This window comes from Mus pahari, chromosome 8 (assembly GCF_900095145.1).
Source record: "Mus pahari chromosome 8, PAHARI_EIJ_v1.1, whole genome shotgun sequence".
In the NCBI taxonomy this organism is placed as follows: Eukaryota; Metazoa; Chordata; class Mammalia; order Rodentia; family Muridae; genus Mus; species Mus pahari.
Genome location: NC_034597.1, coordinates 43,170,419 through 43,176,779, shown reverse-complemented (window position 1 = coordinate 43,176,779; position 6,361 = coordinate 43,170,419).

Here is a 6,361-nt window from a genome sequence, read left to right as displayed (position 1 = left end):
AATAATAATAATAATAATAATAATAATAATAATAATAATAATAATCAGGAGGGTAAGAATGTAACTCAGTGGTAGAACACATGCCTAGCATGTACAAAGCCCTGAATTTTATCCCCAGTTTGATAGAGAATAAGTAAGTAAAAATCTAAGTCTGGTCTCGGAAACCCCCTCCAATGGTTCCAAGTGTATTTGGTAACTTGTTTACAACCTTGCCACTCTCTTCTCTTCCCCCAACCCCATGTGGTCAGCCACTAGTGACCCTCCAGCCTCAGCCACTTCCCAGGCCTTTGAGCATGACCTGCTCCCCCTGTCCTTTTGTGTGGAGTCTTGTTTTCATAATTCTGGTGGTTGGCTCTCATCCTTTGGGGCTGTATTAAAGTGCTGCCATCTTGAAGTTCTTCCCTGGCTAGCAATCTGACATGGTCTCCCACTCTGTTTTGTTATCCACACTATTCATATCTACCTTACTATATATTTATTTTTCTACTTATTCTCTGCCTCTTGCTGTAGACCCACCCCCTATCACATGTATTATAAAAATAAATTTCGGGAAGTTAGGAATCGTATTTGATTTCTCACTGATTCTTCCTAACTAGTCTCTGACCGGCCCTTCCAAGGCACAGGTGCAGGTTGTAAGGAGGGGAGGTCCCCACGGAACAGGAATGGAGGTGGAAACATGGGGGAGGTAGAAACTGGTTGGGAATGGGAGTCGAAGGCTCAGGGTCCCTTGCAGGTCTTTGCCACGTTCCTGAATTTGACCCTCGCTGTGTCATCCTGTTGAGGTTATTTTCAAACAGAAGATACACAGGACAGAATTAAAAATGAAAGGGTAAATCTGCGGGCAAGATGTAAGTTGATTGTTTTATAAGAGCTGGAGAAGGCATGGCTTGAAGGCTGGCCTTGAACTCAGAGACCCTCTTGTCTCTGCCTCCTGAGCACTGGGATTAAAGGCATGTGCCACTACTGCCCAGCTGAAGAAAGGTTTCCGAAAAGACTGCAGATTTAGTTACGGACTTGATTAATATATGAGCACATGGACCCTTTTATATTGTTGTAGTCCGTTTAGAAATATACATTTTTAAATGTATTTATTTTTATGTATCTAGGTGTCTTGCCTGCACGTGAATCTGTGAATCACATGCATGCTTGGTGCCTGTGGAGTTCAGAAAGTGGATCCCGTTGGACCACTGCTATGCAGGCTTGTGAGCCACCATAGGTGTGCTGGGAATCGAATCTAGGCCCTCTGGAAGGGCAGCCAGTATGCTTTAAGTGCTGAGCCATCTCTCCAGATCTGTCTTCTGTTTCTCCATATAGTATTGCTCATACATATTCCCATGCACTAGGGAAACTTTCAAGTCAGCTATGATAGCACAAACCTAAGAATCTTAGCACTCAGGCGGTAGAAAACTCTTTAAGTCTGAGACCAGCCTGGGCTACATGGCAGATTAAGGCCAACCTGTGCTACATAGGAAGACCTGCCTCAGAGAAAATAGACAGCATTTTTACACATGTTGTTTTCAATAAAAGCATCAAGTAGATTCCTGTCATTTCTTTAGTTGGTTTTAAACTTAGGGAATCTGAGTTATTATAATTTTTTATTTGTTCAAAGGAAAGTATAACACAAATCATGTAAATTTACTCTTTATTTTGATCTATTCCTATGTGGTGTATTTTACAAATTGGAATTACTGGGTCAAACAGTAGGAACCGTTTTATAGGTCATGGTGGTGATGGCTCATTGTGGTTGTCACCTTGACCCAGTGTGTGATCAACTAAAACACACTCCTGCCAGGGCTATTCTTCGTCAGATTATTTAAACAGAGAGTTCTGCTCTAGATGTGGGTGACACCTCATGGTGCCAGCCCAGGTAAGACGATGTAGAAGAGGGAGACTGCTTTTTGCATGTTTGCTTTCACTTCTGGATGGATCGCTTTCACTTCCATCCTGTTGCTGTGGTACCCTTTTGGTGATGTTAGAACCATCTTCAAGCTTCCAACATAGACTGAAGACCAGTGGCTCTGCAGGAATCTCTGGGGTCCTCAGTGCCAGACTGGAAAAGCTGAGATTTTGACGCCTCTGTGACTGAGGAGCTCTGGAATTCTCATCTTCTCCAGTGTGAGACAGCCATTGCTGGACCTCCCCTTGGAATATGTGTACTCATTCTAGTGAGTTTCTTCTTCTAGAGAGCCCTGTCTTATTGCCAGATAAGGCAACATTTGGAGGTCAGGGGTCATAAGAACTCTCCAAATAGTAAAAAGTTAGCTGTGAGGCACAAGACTTGTATTGAGTGACCCAAAGTGGTAGTGCATCCGTGAATTGTTCCAGTTAAGTGGAGAACTTGGTTAGGTTCCATTTAAGGGAGCTATTAACATTCAGAAATGCCAGAAATGGCACAGTAGCTCCTTAAGTGGTAATTTCCCCTCAATGAACACTTTTAAGCACAGTGAAAGAATTTTTAGAGAAACTGTACCATAAGCTTTCCAGATTTGTGATCTGTGTATTTTCCTTGTCTGATTCTTCTGTTACAAGAATAAATTCTGTTTTATTTGTTTGTCTGTTTGTTTGTTTATTTTAATGTACACTGTGTACTTATTTTTATAAGTACACTGATGTTATCTTCAGACACACCAGAAGAGGGCATCTGATTCCATTACAGATGGTTGTGAGCTACCATGTGGTTGCTGGGAATTGAACTCAGGACCTCTGGAAGAGTAGTCAGTGCTCTTAACTGCTGAGCCATCTCTCCAGCCCCAAGAATACATTTTTATTAAAGGAGCACATATTAAAGTAGAAAATGTGGCTAGGCATGGGGACAAATACCTTTAATCCTAGCCCTAGGGAGGCAGAGGCAGGCATATCTCTGTGAGTTCAAGGCAAGCCTGGTCTACATAATTTGAGGTAAATAGATCACTGTTGGTAGCAGCATCCCTGAGCCTTCACTGCAAACTAGAGTATGACTCTCCTGGGCAGGCAAACTGGAGACTAGAACATCATGAACAAATGCACCCCCATCTTCAGAACTGCCAAACAGATAGGTTCAAGTTTACTTTAGTTCCTTTTTTTATCTTTTTCTTTCTTTTCCCTGACACAGTCTGCTATCTGAATACATAGCTCTGAATGGTTTCCAAATCATGGTCTTGCCTCTACTTCCAAAGAAAGTCTTGGAGTTATAGGAGTGTCTAGCTATACATGGTAAAGATGGGAGAAGGCGTTTATTCCTCTGAAGGTGCTAGTTTACTGCTTTTTGTTTAAGACAGGATGTCACTCTGTGTCCCTGTCTGCTTGGTTGTCACTGCATAACCTAGGGTACCCTTAGGCTTATGGCAGTCCTCCTGCTTCAACTTCCAAACGCTGGGATCCTCCAGTTCCCTGAGGTTGTCCTTTCTGTGTTCACTGCCTTCCTCCAGGTCTGTCTCTACTACTTTTGTATTGCTGTGACAAAACACCGTGACCAAGGCAAATTATAAGAGAAAACAGTTTATCTGGAGGCTTGAGGTTCCAGAATGTCCAAATCCATGATGGTCATGCAGGGAGTATGGCATCGGGTAAGCACAGCACTAGATCAGTAGCTGAAAGCTTACATGTGATCCACATGCATGAGATGGGGGAGGGCGACTGGGAATGCTGAGGGCTGCGACAAAACTCTTCCAATAAGGCCACACCCCCTAATCCTTCCCAAATAGTTCCACCAACTGGAAATCAAGCATGCAAGTATATGAGCCTATGGGGGCCATTCTTATTCTTATTCAAACCACAAACAAGGTCTCTGCCATGTTGAGCTTACTCACAGACCTTTATTATAAGGCTCTTTTAGTATAGTATATTAATTATTATATTTATATTATATATAATTATGCATTATTTTATTATTATATAAGATATAATATTATAAGTATTCTATTCTATTTATTATTATAAAGCTGTATCATGCTGTCAGTTGCTCCAAAGCCAACACTAGCACCTAAGTAGTCAATTTCAAGTAGTATTACAGTTGATAGGTTTTTGTTTTTGTTTTTGTTTTTTTTGTCAAAAGACATTTGCATTTAAATGAGAGTCTGAATCCTAAAGAACTTGTAGTTGGTACAATATTACACACTTACTTTCATTAATATAAATTTACTTACACACATGCACACTCACACACACACACACACACAAAGAGAGAGAGAGAGAGAGAGAGAGAGAGAGAGAGAGAGAGAGAGAGAGCTAGCTCTGGGTAGACTTTCTTTTTTTGTTTGTTTTTTTGTTTTTCGAGACAGGGTTTCTCTGTATAGCCCTGGCTGTCCTGGAACTCACTTTGTAGACCAGGCTGGCCTCGAACTCAGAAATCCACCTGCCTCTGCCTCCCAAGTGCTGGGATTAAAGGCGTGCGTCACCACGCCCGGCCTGGGTAGACTTTCTAATTTATAGAAAGAATTGCTTGCTTAATAATCTGCTGTGTTTTGTCTGTTTCTGCCACCAACAAAACCTCAAATTTGGTAGGGGTATAGCTCAGTGGGTAGAGTGTTTGTTTGTTTGTGAATTCCATTCTCAGCATCACATAAAGCCACATATACTTAGAAAGTTGAGGCAGGATGGCGAGATGTTTAAGTTCATCATTAGGTACAAAGTTCAAGCCTACAGACCTCTAAAACAAAAAACAACTTCAATTTGGCCAGGGAGAAAAAGCCCCTGTTGAGGATGGCAACTCCATCAGAGACTGAGTTCTAATTTTTCTTGGAGTGGTTTTTTTGGTTTGTTTGTTTGTTTGTTTTGTTTGCTTTGCTTTGCATTTTGTTTTACTTCTACCACTACCACCAGAGGCCTCAAGGAAGGCCTGACTCCTTTTGCCAACTCTTCCAGGAGTCAGTTGGAGACTTGTCTGACCCAAAATAACTCCCCAGAGGAAGCACAGAGGAGAAAGAAGAGTTCTTAGGGCAAGTCAGGCTTCACGTCTGGTCTCATCATTATCCACCGTATGCCCTTGAGCTCCAGCTGTTGCTCCTGTACCACCAGTGGTGGCCCTCCTGTCTTAATCGGTGGTCTATTGCTGTGAAGAAACATCATGATCATGGCAGCTCTTATAAAGGAAAGCATTCGACGGGGGATGGCTTACAGCTTCAGAGATTTAGTCCGTTGGTCGAGGTGGGAAGCATTGTAGCACAGGGAGAAGGAGCTGCTAGAGAAGGAGCCGAGAGAGTTCCCCATCTGGAACTCAGGCAGCAGGAGGAGAGGGTGATCCACTGGGCCTAGCTTGAGCTTCTGAAACCTCAAAGCCCACCCTAGTGACACACTTCTTCCATTCGGGCCACGCCCACTTCAACAAGGCCATCAGTCCTAATTCTTTCAAACAATGTCACTCCCTGTGAACCTATGGCGGCCATTTTTCATTCCAACCACCCTACCTCCCTTCTAAAGTGTCCAGAGAAAACTAGAACTGTAAGAATAGAGAATACAGTCAGCAGAGCCAACTGTAGAGTACAGCTGAAAACAACTCATGAAATGGGCTGATTTTCTGAGTTTTTGTTTGTTTGTGTTTGCTTTTGAAGACAGGGTTTCTCTGTGTAGCCCTGGATGTCCTAGAACTCATTCTGTGGTCCAGGCTAGCCTTTAACTTGAAGAGATAACATGTGCCTCTGCCTCCCAAGTGCTGGGATTAAAGGTGTACACCACTACCTATCAGTTTTGTGAGTTCTTAAAATGTCCCTTTTAGGGATAGAAGAACAGGTTTTTCATCTTTCCCATTGGAAAGACAATACTTTGTGTTTAACATTCCTGGTTTCTCTGGGGATCTGTGGGTACGAGGACCTTCCTGCTGTGCTTCCAACACAAACAACAGAAAGCATTTAAAAATGTCTTTTTTTTTTTTTTTTTTTTGCCTAGCAAAGACTATTCAGAGAACCACTTGATTTAAAAAAAAAACAAAACAAACAAACAAAAAAAAAAAACCTCTGAGTCTTGGAGATGCTTCAGATGAGCAGGTAAAAGGGCCTGTTCCCAAGCCTGACGACAGTGTTCTGTCACCAGGACTCACATGGTGGAAGGAGGAGATAGATGGCCACTGCTTTCCTCTGAGCTCTTCATACATGCTATGGTATACATGCACACATGCACACATGCACACATGCAATCAATAAATAGAATGCAAGAAAAGCTTTCTTTTTAAAAATGTATGTTCTTAGGCCTCAGTGAAACAGCTCAATGAGCAAAGGCTTTTGCTGCCAAACCTAATAAGCTGAGTTTAATTCCCATAGCACACCTGTATGGGGTGGGGAGAGAGAGAGGGGGAGAGAGAGAGAGAGAGAGAGAGAGAGAGAGAGAGAGAGAGAGAGAGAGAGAGAGGAGAGTTTTGAATGCTGCTAGTTGCCCTCTGACCTTCCTC